The sequence below is a fragment of the Cherax quadricarinatus genome, chromosome 92 (genome assembly GCF_038502225.1).
Source record: "Cherax quadricarinatus isolate ZL_2023a chromosome 92, ASM3850222v1, whole genome shotgun sequence".
Classification (NCBI taxonomy): Eukaryota; Metazoa; Arthropoda; class Malacostraca; order Decapoda; family Parastacidae; genus Cherax; species Cherax quadricarinatus.
Genome location: NC_091383.1, coordinates 14,223,195 through 14,240,862, shown reverse-complemented (window position 1 = coordinate 14,240,862; position 17,668 = coordinate 14,223,195).

Sequence of the window (17,668 nt, the reverse complement as noted above, 5' to 3'; positions counted from 1 at the left end):
TGTTCAGTGATGCTCCTAAACATTGTACTCTAGGTGTACATGACGTTGATGTACAGGGAGCATCACCCATTAAGCAATCACCATATAGGATGAGTCCAACAAAGCATAAAGCATTGAGAGAAGAGGTTGATTTTCTGTTATCTCATGGACTTATTGAGCACAGTAAAAGTCCATGGGCATCTCCCTGTATTTTAGTGCCTAAACCTGAGAGTAGTATCAGGATGTGCACTGATTACAGGAAAGTGAACTCTGTCACCTTGCCTGATGGTTATCCTCTACCTCGCATTGATGACCTTATTGACCGTGTGTCAGGAGCCCAGTTTGTCAGCCGTTTAGATCTCTTATGAGGCTATTATCAAGTCCCGCTTACTGAACGTGCTCAAGAAATATCTGCTTTTACTGTTCAAGATGGATTGTTTAACTACCTCATCACCCCCTTTGGCCTATGTAACGCGGCTTCTTCATTCCAACGTATAATGAATGAGTTGACCTACAACTTAGGAGTAGAAGCCTGCCTTGACGACTTAGTGGTGTACAGTGACAAGTGGGAACAGCACTTGACGCATCTCAGAGCATTGTTTGAGAGACTGGCGCACTACAACTTCACTGTTAACTTAGCTAAATGTAGTTTTGGTCAAGCCAAGATTACCTATCTAGGCTTTTGTATCGGCCAAGGTGAGGTTGCTCCTATTGAGGCTAAGGTTCGTGCAATTTCTGAATTTCCAGTGCCACAGAATAGGAAGGGAGTACAGAGATTCCTGGGTATGGCAGGATATCAGGTTCTGTCCAAACTTTTCTCAGATTGCAGCTCCTCTCACTGAGCTTACTAGTAGCAAATTTGAGTTCAACTTGACTAGAGATTGTTCAGACTCGTTCAAAAGGTTGAAACGTTTGCTCTCCTCTGCTCCTGTGTTGAAAAGTCCTAATTTCAATCTTCCCTTCTGTTTAAATATAGATGTGAGTGGCTATGCAGTGGGTGCTGTGCTGCTCCAACAGTCAACATCCACTGATATTCTCCATCCTATATGTTACTATTCATCTAAGCTTAAACAACACCAGAAAAATTATGCCACTATTGAGAAAGAGGCTCTAGCTCTTGTTGTGTCCTTGGAACATTTTGACATGTATTTGGGCACTTCCCCATTTAAAATTAACATTTTTTCAGACCACAATCCAATCACTTACATTAACACTACGAAAAGTAAAAATGCTAGGATCATGAGGTGGGCCCTCAGAATCCAACCTTATTCTTTTAGTATAAAACACATAAGTGGTCATTGTAATGTAATTGCTGATGCTCTGTCACGTCCTTAATAATTATCAGTTACATTAAATTAACGTAATTTTATGCCCAAATACCTTTTGTTACTTGCTATGTCAAATTCAGTAGAGTAACTTAATCCCTCCAGCCCATATTAACTATGTATACTCATGTCATGTCTAATTATTATATATATTCACAGTAGTGATGTGTGTGAGGAGGAGACATAAGCTGAGTGTTGAGTGGGTAGTGTTGTGTGGGCGATGTTACTGCGTGGTGAAACAGTCCTGCCGCAGACCCACCCCTCACTACACACCTTAATTAAGCTGTTTCATACACAGATGTCCATACTGCATAGCATTCCACAACCACTACTTAAGAGTGGAATGCTATGATCGAGCCTCAACGTGCCATGATTGTCTACGATATCCTGTCTCTACACTGATGTACATAACCACGAGTATGCAGAGATAGGATACTGTGTACTGCCCTAGTACTAGGGGCATGTCCTAGAAATAGAAACTGTGAAATTATAGAAGTGCTTGGCACAAGAGTGACTCATTATTTTTTATATATATTGTTAGTAATGTAACCTGAGTAATCAGTAATGTGAAAGACATTTATGCAACTCCTAGTGCAACCGTTTGTCGTTGTTGCAACCCCTGAATGGGCTGCAATGATTAATATGTATATATATAATTATTACCTTTTCACATAATTTTATATTGCTTATATTTGTGATAATAGCTAAATCATAAATGTATTGCTTTATATTATTATTTGACTTAGTTATGTTGTTAGGTAGGATGTAACATATTATGAGCTCAGTTCAAGTCTTGATTGTCTAACTACTGTAATTATCGCTCTTTGGTCGTTTCCCTGCCGGCTTCTTGCTGGGCAGCAACCCATGGAGCTATCACGTGATCGAAGGGGGTGTCCTTACCTCACCTGAAGTATTCAGTCTGGTCTAGACTCGCTTGGTGGTTGGACGTATTCTTGACAAGAAGAGCCTAAGTCTACCTTATTGGCCATTGTTGGAAGATTGTCTCTTGTCTCATTATTCTCGTTAGTTCTGGAGACTCTGCTCACAGAACATTGTATAGACTTGGTGATTTTCGACATTGTACTGAGGTTGTGTGTCGCAAAGACACTCTGAGCAACTCAGGTCCTGAGCTGAAGCTTCTGACGTAACTTGTACTGGTATCTGTGTACTGTCACAGTTGATTTTCGGTGATTTTCTTATGCTGAACTTAGATTCATTAGTATGGGAGTTTTGTGACTTTTGTGGAGGACCTGCTGATGGTCCCTACTTAGTGTCGTTATGTTATCTCCTTGTCCTGATTGTGTCACAGTTGCTTGTTGTATTCCTATTGGGCTTAGCATTCTTTTTATTGTTCAAGCAGACTGTTCTGGTTGCCAGTCGGTCAAGAAGTTAGTTTATGTGAGGACTTTGTCAGTCACTTCTTTAAGTCTAGTCGAGTCGTGAGGCATAGCGAAATACTTAGAGCACTTACACACACACTCACAAAATTACTTGTACATATTTGAAATATCTTAGTAGATGTTAATGTACCAGACGGCACTTACGAATTATAAATGTGATATGTGCTTTCAGCACAATAATATTGTACTCGAGAGAAGTGATTATTCTTATTTTGTTGATATTGATTTAATTTAATTTGATTTACGCCTAGACAACTCAATTGTTAATAAATGTATTAAATTTTAATTTCTCTAGTTAGTAGCCTACCAGTTGTAATCCTGAAGCACTAACAATTCATACTGAATTCTAATGGATAATTGGACAAGGATACTGACTAATTAAACAATACCCCAACCGGGATTGAACCCGCGGTCAGAGAGTCTCAAAACTCCAGACCGTCGCGTTGGCTAATGCGACGTTCTGGAGTTTTGAGACTCTCTGACCGCGGGTTGAATCCCGGCCGGGGTATGGTTTGTTTGCAATCATGTCATTACGATTTCGTGAGTCATACTGACTAATTGTTATGAAAACCCAGTAACAGGCTGGATGCTAGAAGGGAAGTCCTTTCTAGTATTCACTGGAGATCTCTAAGCTTTTAAAATCGTGTTTTTTGTAACATAAACAATGCTTTGTATTGTTTGTGTAAACAAGTTTTATAAACAGTCTAATAGTGATAATGTTTGTGCAGTTATTGAGTTGTAAACAATGAATGTATATTCGAACAATGCACCTTACTTTGGTCTCACAGGCCACATAAGTTACTCAGAAAAGAAAAATATTGGAAAATACATGAAACCTTCGAGTTGGAGTAAATAAAAGAATACTGGGTGAGCTGCATTTGCCGCTCTTGCCATTCACAGCTTATTTTCTGCCAACTTTGCGCCTCTGTATCTCGGTAAGTACTGATGGTAAAAAAAACATTTTTAGGCTTAAAACACTCAGTAAAATAATCCTAACATTTTGGTAAGAAATGTTTTTTTTTTCGAATATTTTGCAACATAGAATGACAGTTTCAGAAATGGGCTTGTGACAGTCAAAGGGTTAATAAAAGGTTAATGTCAGGACTGATGTTTGCAATCATATGACTAATGCAAGTTTAACAATATATAAGTAGTATAAAAATAACTATTAATATTGCACTGGAGGTGATATTAGAGCTTATACAAGCACAGATTCTTAACAAGTAATAATACAAAAATATAAAGTTGAAAGATGGTAAAAAAAGGTCTTGAATAAAATTTAAATAGTAAGATTTGACTTACAGTACAAAATTTAGGCAAGCAATAACACCATAAACAAATTGTATGATTAGTAATAGAAAAATAATGAACTATTAAGATGAGGTATATCAATGGCACCTAACAGAGTTTGCACTATTGCTAGAAAGCAAACAAAAAAAAGGGGCTTTTGTATTACATCCAGCTATTATAGACTGCACACACTAGAGCAAAAAAAAAAAAAAAACAAAGAAAAAATGTAGGAGTTAACTAATGGAGGATTGCAAAAGGTAGTTACAACTGTATTAAAAATAGAAATGTTTATCACTTAGTTAACAAAAAAAAAAAAGGTGGGTTTCAAAACAGTTGGTCTTAGCTTAGGATTGTATTGCACTAATTATTATAGATTGCACACACTAGAGAATAAAAAATAAAGGAGTTAACTTAGGCAAACAAGGTGGTGATCTTGAGGTGTTTAACAAGAATATAAAATATGAGATAGTGATTGGACAGCTTAGAATCACTGTTGTCAGATTGACAATATGGAAATGAGAATTAGGTTTTACAGAAAAAATCGGAAGAAAAATTGTTTTTTAGGGTCTCATAACACTGCTTGTGGAAGTGGGTACAAACTGCGTTTTCATTCTGACTCAGTTAGGCCAGCTTCACTTAGGAACTTTTTTAAATCACGTGCGGTAGAAATGAGTATCTCTTTCCTGTGATTCCTTCTTGACTGCAATCTTGCCATCCCATACAAAGCACTGGTAAATTTTATGGTCATATCGTAGCTTTCTTAGTCTGTAAAGGAGATTTTGTGTTATTTTTTTCGGGCATTCGTTGACATAAACACTTGTTTTCATATTAATAGATTTTCTTAACAATTCACTTGGTTGTGAGCTAGAGTTGAATTTTAGTACCACTGACTTTCTTCCCTGTTTGATGACCTATCACTTTACATTGCTTTATCTCATCACTAGGTATTCTGAGTTGAAGATGATCCTGTATAAGTTGTAAGGTGGTTTGTTTACATGTTTCTTGGGTTACACTTGTAGGTAGAAGGTTGCTGTAACTACAACTGACTCACATAGTTGTTGCTATTCAAAGTGCTCTTGGAAATTGGGTTACCTGATCTTTTAGAATATTGATGGTATCCACAGACTGGGTATGGGTGCTGCTTATTTTCTATTGTGTTTAGTTTATGCTCAACAGTTGTGATCTTGTCGAGGTACTGTGTGTTAGAGGTTTGTAATTCCTTAACTTCTTGGGTTAACATGTCATTGGAGGTTTTAAGTTCCTGCATTTCCTGGGTTAGCTTGATGATTGTTTGGTTCTGGATCTTAAGAAGTTTTGCTATTTCTGCGTCCATAATGTTCATTTCATCAAATCCAAGGACGGAGTTAGCTTGGGCATTTGTGGAGGCGGTCATGTTTGTTGTTGTTTGGTGAGTGTTGCGGTGGTGGCGGTGGGTATTGAGGGTTGTGTCCTGGCTGGTAGTAGTTTTCCTTATGGTAATGCTTTTCTCTTATGTGGTGTTTGGAGTCTTTAGCTGGTTACTGGGTCTTCTTTTGTTGCCCTGACCCCTGGCCATTGACAGTGTTTTAGATGATCTGTAGACAATGAGTGAATATCGTGGATTTTCCCTTCATCTTGTAGTGGGGCAGGTGGTGGAAACACAAGTCTTATTTGTTGGTAACTTTGCGTATTTTTGGGTGATTTCTGCAGTTGATCTATATTATTCTGGATCTCCACATATGTTAGTGTTATGTGGGTCTTTACTAGACCATTTCGGGGTTATTGGGAACCTCAGGTGGAACTGAAATAGACGAGCAAGGTTCTTGCTGCTGTCGCTGTGGCAGCAGCAGCTGTGGGATGACTCCTGTGTCCATGCTCCCTTTCCATTGGATGTTAAAAGCACTTGATAGGGTCTTCCTAAATTGGTGATGAACACTGAGTTCCTTGAGCCTGGGCCTAGGGTTTAGTTTAATATGTTTATTATGCACCCCATACCCATCCTGTGGGCGGTTGTCAAAAGATTACAGAGGTACATAATTGGTCCAGTGACTGGACTCCAAAGTTTTGATAGCTGAGCAAGTTACAAAGGTAATGAACTAGATCTGGTCATAATCATGACCAAGTTACAAAGGTAATGAGCTCCAGGTAGAGCTGGTCACAGTCATGACAAGTTTCAAAGGTAATGACTGGTAGAGCTGGTCACAATGACACAAAGGTAATGACTGATAAACATGACATGATACAATCATAGACAAATTACAGAGTAATGAGCAGTTAACATAGTAGGGAATTCATCCATTGGCCTAACAACAGATGTTGCTAGGTGCCTGTCTCTCCTCGGCAGACAGCCATTGCAAACAGCAGCAAGTTGCCCCGGGATCTGCTGCTTTCATGAGCACCATCGACCCTCCCCAAGAGGTCCAAGAAGCCAGTGACTCCATTAGCAGCCCGATGGAGAGCTGCCCTAGGGACATGTCAGCATCCTGGTGGACGCCAAGTTGATTGAAGATCCCAGGCCCTCGTGTGCACGGATGTTGAAGCTTGAGGAACTGAGTACACACTGCCTGTGGCACATCTGACAGCTGCCTCGCGGTCGAACTCCATGATGCTGTCCCTGTAGTGGAAGTTCCTGTGAGCCCGGCACTCCCTGCAGTGCCATCGCTGACATCGTGGGTTAGGGGAGAAGCACCCTCTACAGATGGGGTGGCGCTAGGAGTTGGGTGGGTGAGGCGGGGGAGATGCGCAGGGGTGAGGCGTTATGAGAGGGTCACTGTTTACTACACACGCCCTCCCCCTCCCCCGCAGCAGAGAGGGGGAGAGGCGCTGACTGGTCCTGATTCAACAACACCAAACTCTCTAAAACTCCACAACACTTCAACTATTCACGCTGAAACGATGCACTGGGATGTCCGTTCGCTGCTCTGGTATCTTCTCAAAGCATTCACACTGAGTTCTGTTAAGTAGGGACCTGGTCAGCCTCTTTGACCAGGAGCTATCCCTGAAAATCCCACAGCCCGCTACATGACCTGCTGCGTCGGCCATGTTGAGCCCTCTGTGGGCCTAGGGCAGAGCGCCTTTTCAAAGTCATTTGGCATCAGGATAATATCAGATAGGTTCGAGTCTACTAAATTCTGTCTTATAAAAAATTCATTTAGGCCTTAAACTCTCAGTCGTACTGGGTTATAATTTGACTTGAGTAGGTCTCATTTCCTTGCTGTCATCTTGTAGGACTCATCTCTTGTAAGTAGGTGCTCAATAATGGATGTTCTCAACATTGATTTGGCATAAAAAAAAAATGAATATTTTGGGTTTCTTTCAATTTCATTTATGGCTTTTAGTTCTTCCCACATATCTTGACTCATGTAAGATTCCTTTAACTGAAATTCAATGTTTGCTATTTCTCTGACCAATGTCTCCATACTTATTACAGATATGTTGGTCTGTTTTAGCCTCTCCGTTATTGTTTGCCCTCGCCTGTATAGGAAGCACCTTTGCCCTCGCCTGTATAGGAAGCACCTTTGCCCTCGCCTGTATAGGAAGCACCTTTGCCCTCGCCTGTATAGGAAGCACCTTTGCCCTCGCCTGTATAGGAAGCACCTTTGCCCTCGCCTGTATAGGAAGCACCTTTTAAGTTTACATCTCCTTTTCCTTAAAGTAAATATAAAGTGAAATAATTGAGCAGAACAATTGTAAATATTATGCTTAGAATATTATAAATTATAAATACATAGTGTTCTTGCAGACATTTGTGTTAATTTTTATCAATTATTTATACAGGATTTTTGTAAAAGTTTCAAGCATTTTCTTATTGTCACTTATTATTTTTTCAAATATTTTTGATAGATTTAATTTTTAGTATTTACTGATCTATGTAGAATCTTAATAACATTTACAGACAAGGATATTTATCCTATTATTACAGTTTTAACAAAATTTTCAGCCAGTTTACTTGACTTTTATTTGTCCTATACTATTTTGTGGTTTCCAAATTAATCAATTATAAATTAAAGGTATTAATAAATAATATGAAAAAATTGAGTGGCCCTCCTGGGTTTATTGCTTTTTTATTATAATAGTACCTCTTCAAAAGAGGCTCCTTGGTGTGATGAAGAGGCGCTTGGTGTGAGGAATTAGACATTTTGGTCTCCATCCTCAGACCAAACCTAATTACCCCAATCCCCTCCTACCCTACCCCATCCTCCCTTTTTCCCTTTCCTCCTCTTCCTCCCCATCTCTCCCCTATTTCCTTCCTCTTTTCAGCCTTTGGAATCTTCCCACAGACAATCTAGTTCCTAGGTAGGGGGAAGGGTACCAGGGTCCATCCCATTCTGCTGAGGTCTTTGGCAGTGGTGTAGTTTGCAGTGGAACCTGGATCACCTGGGGATGTAACAATCCCTCTCCGGTCTTCCAGGGTTTGGCTTTGGGTGTCTTTTGGATGACCAGTGTATCTCTGGAAGCTGCCTTTTTGATTCCAGGGGGTGGTGGCCAAAGAAGGTATGCTTTGTGGTGGGTGTCCAGCTACTCTCTCTTTTGTCCACTGAGGTGGCTCGGTGGATGTGAGGTTGCTATCCTGGATTGCTGGTTTACTGGCATGAAGGGTAGGGTATGGCAAGAGTTCCGTGCCACATCTGCACTACTTGTGGTGCTGAGGCCCTCTTGGGCACAGGGATTTATGGCCCTTTTTCTTCTCCTAGGAGCTATTCCTCCATGTTCCCCCCCAGTCCAACAGGATTTCCAGACATTTGCCAATGATATTCTGGAACAACTAGAACTCCAAGACCTTCCCATCCTCAAAGTAGACACTTATGTTCTCCCTGCCCAAAGGCACAGACATTACCCTTGCAATGTAGCTCACTTAACTTTTGACTGTCGTGATCTTCTGTCCTCTGTATTGTAGTGATACTGGTCCTGTGGGGAGCAGCAGCAGGTACGGTGTGTTTCTTTTGTGGTTTTTCAAGACATCCACGTCCAAAGTGTCCTGCTCGTGAAGCAATGTGCCATAAATGCCACAAGAAAGGTCACTTTGCTAAAGTATGTCGTGCTAATGCATCAACAAGAGCTAGTGCCTCCACACATTCCAGTGATCATGCGACTCTAGCAACAGTGACTTCTGCGGCTACTCCAAATTCACTGTCAAAGGCAGTTGTGAAAGTATTCATCAAAGGAACAGAAGTAGATGGTCTTATTGATAGTGGCAGCTCAGAGAGTTTCATCAACCTTGACTTAGTTAAACGCCACTCCTTGACTCTACATCACTCATCAGGTACCGTTTCCATGGCATCAACATCTCTCTCTATTCAGACCTTAGGGTTTTGTAAGGTAAATCTCCGAGTTAATGGAAAGGATTATCAAGATGTACATTTAGCTATTCTGCCACAACTGTGCTCTGATGTTATCCTTGGTCAGGACTTTCAGAAGCTGCATGGTAGTGTCACCTTAACATATGGAGGTGAACTGCCTCCTCTTGTTGTCTGTGGACTTAGCACTTTAAGGGTAGACCCACCAAAGCTGTTTGCAAATCTTACCGCGGATTGCCATCCTATATCAGCTAAGTCACGCCGCTATTCTTATGAGGATCGGATGTTCATTGAGAAAGAAACTCAGAGGCTGCTGAAGGAGGGTATTATAGAACCGAGTGATTCCCCTTGGCGTGCACAGGTTGTTGTTGTTAAAGATGGTTATAGGAAACGGAGACTGGCTATCGATTACTCTGAGACAATCAACAAATTTACACTTCTTGATGGGTACCCTCTACCTCGAATTGACGATACAGTGAACAAAATTGCTCAGTACTACGTGTTTAGCACAATTGATCTGCAGAGTGCCTATCATCAAGTCCCTATAAGGAATGAAGATAAACCATACACAGCGTTTCAGGCTAGTGATGGCCTGTATCAGTTTACCAGAGTCCCTTTTGGAGTCACCAATGGGGTAGCCTGCTTCCAACGAATTATGGATTCACTCATTCAGGAAGAGCAACTCATGGGAACTTAGGCGTATTTAGATAATGTTACCATTTGTGGCAAGACCCAGGAGGAACATGATGCAAACCTTGATAAGTTTTTGGAAGCCGCCAAGAAGAAAAATATCAGTTACAATGAGGAAAAGTGCACTTTTTCAACTAACTCTTATGCAAGTTAATTGTTCTGCCATATTGTATCACTGCTACTACCACAACTTATATTACTACTACTTCTACCACTAGTATTACACCTCACTCTAAGCCTCTGTGTCCATGTATTGTTTGTAACTGCGTGACAAAGCTGCTGATGAGCAAAATGTTGTGTGAAGGCTTATTCAGCCCTGTAACATCTTAAGTAAGTATTACAAAGGCTGGCTCCTCCTTAGGAAAATTAATGAATAGAAAAAGAATAATAACATACAAATATAAACACTTTATAGTTAGAATTGAAAATATGAAACAATTAAACATGAACTTTTATCCTACTTTAAAGAGAAATGAAAAATGAAATATGAAAATGGTATTTGACTTCAACGCTAATATGTACAGGTAGACTGATGCATCTGGTTGATGTTGTTGACACAGTGCATTGTAGAAATTGTAGCCATTGCTGGTGATGGGGGGTCGCAGCTGGTAAGTGACAACCCAACGACTATACAGTCACAGTTTCTCTATCCTTGAATGATCCGTCAAGATGATAGGAACACAGGTTTTTCACCACTGCAGAGATGAGGAGTAGTTGCCTGGTGTTGGCTACACACAGGTAAACAGATCATGGGTGACGTCCCAGAACCAAAGTGAGGTTCATCTCCTTCAGTACTGTCTCTGTAGTTGCCAGATGACCTGAGCTGACATTCCAAGCTAGAGACAAAAGCTAACCACTGCTTGAGAAATCACTCTCCGTGATAAGTAAAACATTTAAAAGAATAGTGAGCATGAAAGTCAAGGCAGTATGAACTTAGTCTCCATCATTAATTAAAAGTGAAGCTTTTAACCAATATATCCATTAATAATAGGAGCAGAGGCTTTTACTTATAGTTTTGTTAAGAACATAAGAACATAAGAAAGGAGGAACACTGCAGCAGGCCTGTTGACCCATACTAGGCAGGTCCTTTACAATTCATCCCACTAACAAAACATTTGCCCAACCCAATTTCCAATGTTGGGAGCTGTGAGTCAAATGATTATCCATTTGGTCGGAGCCCCACATGTCACCTTTACAGGTGGAAAAAGCAGGGGGGATAGCGGGAGCTAGACACTGACACTACCTTAACAAGCAGCCTGGCAATCAAACTATCATCACCATATACTCGCTCATTACTCCTATCTGTTGAACTTTTCCCTCACACGTTTCCACAATTAAATGTCACAATAGTTGCACTTGTGTCCTTTTACTTTACAAACTGAAACAAAATAAGTCCCCGGGGCCCGACGAGTTGTTTTCCAGGGAACTCAAAGAATGAGAACATAACATAAGAAAGAAGGGGCACTGCAGAAGGCCTGTTAGCCCATACTAGGCAGGTCCTTCACAATCCAACCCACTAACAAAATATTTGCCCAGCTGAATTTTCAATTCTACCCAAGGAGGCAGCTCTGATGAAAACTCACACTCACACGAGCTTTTAAATCTCTGCACAAAATTCAATTTAAACCAGCAAATAATAGAGCCTACTAGACTGGAGAATACACTAGACCTCATCTTCACTAACAATGATGATCTGATAAGAAATGTCACCATATCAAAAACAATATACTCAGATCACAACAAAATTGAGGTTCAGACATGTATGCGTGGAGCCCCAGACCGACATAATGAGACTAGTCACGAGGGAGCATTCACCAAATTCAACTTCAATAACAAAAACATAAAGTGGGACCAAGTAAACCAATTCCTAACCGATATAAGCTGGGAAGATATACTAAGCAACACAGACCCCAACTTATGCCTAGAACAGATTAACTCGGTGGCACTCGATGTTTGCACAAGGCTTATTCCTCCAAGAAAAAGGAGGAGTAGATGTAAAATAGAAAGAGACAGGCGCTCCCTTTACAGGCGACGGAAAAGAATAACAGAGCGGCTAAAAGAGGTCAATATATCTGAAATGCGTAGGAAGACACTGGTCAGAGAAATAGCAAACATCGAACTTAAGCTAAAAGAATCTTATAGGAGTCAGGAATCGCGGGAAGAACTAAAAGCCATAAATGAAATCGAAAGAAACCCAAAGTATTTCTTCTCCTATGCCAAATCAAAATCGAGAACAACGTCCAGTATTGGGCCCCTACTTAAACAAGATGGGTCCTACACAAATGACAGCAAGGAAATGAGTGAGCTACTCAAGTCCCAGTATGACTCAGTTTTTAGCAAGCCGCTAACCAGACTGAGAGTCGAAGATCAAAATGAATTTTTAATGAGAGAGCCACAAAATTTGATTAACAAGCCTATCCGATGTTATCCTGACGCCAAATGACTTCGAACAGGCGATAAATGACATGCCCATGCACTCTGCCCCAGGGCCAGACTCATGGAACTCTGTGTTCATCAAGAACTGCAAGAAGCCCCTATCACGAGCCTTTTCCATCCTATGGAGAGGGAGCATGGACACGGGGGTCGTCCCACAGTTACTAAAAACAACAGACATAGCCCCACTCCACAAAGGGGGCAGTAAAGCAACAGCAAAGAACTACAGACCAATAGCACTAACATCCCATATCATAAAAATCTTTGAAAGGGTCCTAAGAAGCAAGATCACCACCCATCTAGAAACCCATCAGTTACACAACCCAGGGGAACATGGGTATAGAACAGGTCGCTCCTGTCTGTCTCAACTATTGGATCACTACGACAAGGTCCTAAATGCACTAGAAGACAAAAAGAATGCAGATGTAATATATACAGACTTTGCAAAAGCCTTCGACAAGTGTGACCATGGCGTAATAGCGCACAAAATGCGTGCTAAAGGAATAACAGGAAAAGTCGGTCGATGGATCTATAATTTCCTCACTAACAGAACACAGAGAGTAGTCGTCAACAGAGTAAAGTCCGAGGCAGCTACGGTGAAAAGCTCTGTTCCACAAGGCACAGCACTCGCTCCCATCTTGTTCCTCATCATCATATCCGACATAGACAAGGATGTCAGCCACAGCACTGTGTCTTCCTTTGCAGATGACACCCGAATCTGCATGACAGTGTCTTCCATTGCAGACACTGCAAGGCTCCAGGCGGATATCAACCAAATCTTTCATTGGGCTGCAGAAAACAATATGAAGTTCAACGATGAGAAATTTCAATTACTCAGATATGGTAAACATGAGGAAATTAAATCTTCATCAGAGTACAAAACAAATTCTGGCCACAAAATAGAGCGAAACACCAACGTCAAAAACCTGGGAGTGATCATGTCGGAGGATCTCACCTTCAAGGACCATAACATTGTATCAATCGCATCTGCTAGAAAAATGACAGGATGGATAATGAGAACCTTCAAAACTAGGGAGGCCAAGCCCATGATGACACTCTTCAGGTCACTTGTTCTATCTAGGCTGGAATATTGCTGCACTCTAATAGCACCTTTCAAGGCAGGTGAAATTGCCGACCTAGAAAATGTACAGAGAACTTTCACGGCACGCATAACGGAGATAAAACACCTCAATTACTGGGAGCGCTTGAGGTTTCTAAACCTGTATTCCCTGGAATGCAGGAGGGAGAGATACATGATTATATACACCTGGAAAATCCTAGAGGGACTAGTACCGAACTTGCACACGAAAATCACTCACTACGAAAGCAAAAGACTTGGCAGACGATGCACCATCCCTCCAATGAAAAGCAGGGGTGTCACTAGCACGTTAAGAGACCATACAATAAGTGTCAGGGGCCCGAGACTGTTCAACTGCCTCCCAGCACACATAAGGGGGATTACCAACAGACCCCTGGCAGTCTTCAAGCTGGCACTGGACAAGCTCCTAAAGTCAGTTCCTGATCAGCCGGGCTGTGGCTCGTACGTTGGTTTGCGTGCAGCCAGCAGCAACAGCCTGGTCGATCAGGCTCTGATCCACCAGGAGGCCTCGTCACAGACCGGGCCGCGGGGGCGTTGACCCCCGGAACTCTCTTCAGGTAAACTCCAGGTAAGGAACAAGCTTTGATAAGATAAGATTTCGTTCGGATTTTTAACCCCGGAGGGTTAGCCACCCAGGATAACCCAAGAAAGTCAGTGCATCATCAAGGACTGTCTAACTTATTTCCATTGGGGTCCTTAATCTTGTACCCCAGGATGCGACCCACACCAGTCGACTAACACCCAAGTACCTATTTGCTGCTAGGTGAACAGGACAATAGGTGTAAGGAAACGTGTCGGAATTTCCACCCGCCGGGAATCGAACCCGGGCCCTCCGTGTGTGAAGCGGGAGTTTTAGCCACCAGACCACCGGGCCAGTCCCACTCAAATCCAACCCCTCTCACTCATGTATTTATCCAACCTAAATTTGAAACTACTCAAGGTTTTAGCCTCGATAACCCTACTAAGCAGACTGTTCCACTCATCAGCTACCCTATTTCCAAACTGTTGGATTTAAAGCAGAGGGTCAAATGTATCTTCATTAAAAAGGGGATAAGAAAAGCTAAAAGGGACTATGAAATTAAAGTTGCTAGGGATTCTAAAACTAACCCAAAAAGTTTTTTCCAGGTATATAGAACAAAAGTCAGAGATAAGATAGGTCCCCTTAAAAAAAACTATGGGCATCTTACTGACAAAGAGAATGAAATGTGCTCGATTTTAAATAATTATTTTCTCTCGGTTTTTACACAGGAAGACACTAATAATATTCCGGTAATTAATTTTTATAGTGGATCAGAAGAAGATAAATTATGAATCATCACAGTCACTAGTGAAATGGTTGTGTAGCAGATAGACCGACTGAAGCAAAATAAGTCACCAGGTCCTGATGAGGTTTATTCAAGGGCTCTTAAGGAATGCAAAATGGAAGTCTGTGAACCATTAACTAATATTTTTAATTTATCTCTTCAAACAGGTGTAGTGTCTGATATGTGGACGATGGCTAATGTAATTCCTATTTTTAAAACAGGGGACAAGTCGTTACCGTCAAATTACCGCCCAATAAGCCTGACCTCAATTGTAAGCAAATTACTAGAGTCAATTATAGGTGAGATTATAAGAAGCCATCTCGATAAGCATAGTTTGATTAATGATACTCAGCATGGATTCACATGAGTCCGGTCTTGTCTAACTAATTTATTAACTTTCTTCAGTAAAGCTTTTGAGGCTGTTGACCACGATAAAGAATTTCATATTATTTACTTAGATTTTAGTAAGGCATTTGATAGAGTTCCGCACCAAAGACTGTTGAAGAAAGTAGCAGCTCATGGCATTGGGGGAAGGGTGCTCTCGTGGATCGAATCATGGCTCACAGACAGGAAGCAGAGAGTGTCCATAAATGGGGTTAAATCCGAGTGGGGATCAGTAACAAGTGGCATTCCACAGGGATCAGTCTTGGGCCTGTTGCTGTTTATAATATATATCAATGATCTTGATGAAGGAATTACTAGTGATATGAGCAAATTCGCCGATGACACAAAGATAGGTAGGATAACTGATTCAAACGTAGATGTTAGGGAACTTCAGGAGGATTTAGACAAACTCTATTCTTGGTCAGGAAAGTTGCAGATGCAGTTCAATATAGATAATTGCAAGGTTCTGAAGCTCGGGAGTGTCCATAACCCTAGCACTTATAAGTTAAATAATGTAGAACTTAGCCATACAGATTGCGAAAAGGACTTGGGGGTTATGGTAAGCAGCAACCTTAAACCAAGACAGCAATGCCTAAGTATACGTAATAAGGCAAATAGATTACTGGGATTTATATCAAGAAGTGTAAGCAACAGAAGTCCAGAGGTCATACTGCAGCTTTATACATCATTAGTAAGGCCTCACTTAGATTATGCAGCTCAATTCTGGTCTCCATATTACAGAATGGAAATAAATTCGTTAGAAAACATTCAGCATAGGATGACTAAATTAATACATAGCATTAGAAATCTTCCTTATGAAGAATGATTGAAAACTCTTAAGTTACATTCACTTGTTAGACGAAGAATGAGGGGAGACCTGATCGAAGTGTATAAGTGGAAGATAGGTATTAATAAGGGAGATATTAATAAGGTCTTGAGGATATCTCTCCAAGAGAGAGCCCGCAGTAATGGATTTAAGAACATAAGAACATAAGAAAGGAGGAACACTGCAGCAGGCCTGTTGGCCCATACTAGGCAGGTCCTTTACAATTCATCCCACTAACAAACATTTGACCAACCCAATTTTCAATGCCACCCAAGAAACAAGCTCCGATGTGCAAGTCCCTCTCAAATCCAACCCCTCCCACTCATGTACTTATCCAACCTAAGTTTGAAACTACCCAAAGTCCTAGCCTCAATAACCCAACTAGGTAGACTGTTGAACTTCAAAATGGTATACAATACCGACAGGTTGTTAGGTAAGACACATATGCAACAATTAGACAACTTTATTCCGAAACGTTTCGCCTACGCAGTAGGCTTCTTCAGTCGAATACAGAAAGTAGGCAGGAACACTAGAGATGTGAAGACGATGTAATCAGTCCATCACCCTTGTAGTCGTAGAATTGGGTTGTCAGTCCCTCGGCCTGGAGAAGTTCAGTTCCATAGTCAGGAACTTTATCGGAATAAAGTTGTCTAACTGTTGCATAGGTAGACTGTTCCACTCATCAACTACCCTATTTCCAAACCAATACTTTCCTATGTCCTTCCTAAATCTAAACTTATCTAATTTAAATCCATTACTGCGGGTTCTCTCTTGGAGAGATATCCTCAAGACCTTGTTAATATCCCCTTTATTAATACCTATCTTCCACTTATACACTTTGATCAGGTCTCCCCTCATTCTTCGTCTAACAAGTGAATGTAACTTAAGAGTCTTCAATCTTTCTTCATAAGGAAGATTTCTAGTGCTATGTATTAATTTAGTCATCCTACGCTGAATGTTTTCTAACGAATTTATGTCCATTCTGTAATATGGAGACCAGAATTGAGCTGCATAATCTAGGTGAGGCCTTACTAAAGATGTATAAAGCTGCAGTATGACCTCTGGACTTCTGTTGCTTACACTTCTTGATATAAATCCCAGTAATCTATTTGCCTTATTATGTACGCTTAGGCATTGCTGTCTTGGTTTAAGGTTGCTACTTACCATAACCCCCAAGTCCTTTTCGCAATCTGTATGGCTAAGTTCTACATTATTTAACTTATATGTGCTAGGGTTATGGACACTCACGAGCTTCAGAACCTTGCAATTATCTACATTGTACTGCATCTGCCACTTTTCTGACCAAGAGTAGAGTTTGTCTAAATCCTCCTGAAGTTCCCTAACATCTACGTTTGAATCAATTATCCTACCTATCTTCGTGTCATCGGCGAATTTGCTCATATCACTAGTATTTCCTTCATCAAGATCATTGATATATATTATAAACAACAACGGGCCCAAGACAGATCCCTGTGGAACGCCACTTGTTACTGATCCCCACTCGGATTTAACCCCATTTATGGACACTCTCTGCTTCCTGTCTGTGAGCCATGATTCGATCCACGACAGCACCCTTCCCCCAATGCCATGAGCTGCTACTTTCTTCAAAAGTCTTTGGTGTGGAACTCTATCAAATGCCTTACTAAAATCTAAGTAAACAAT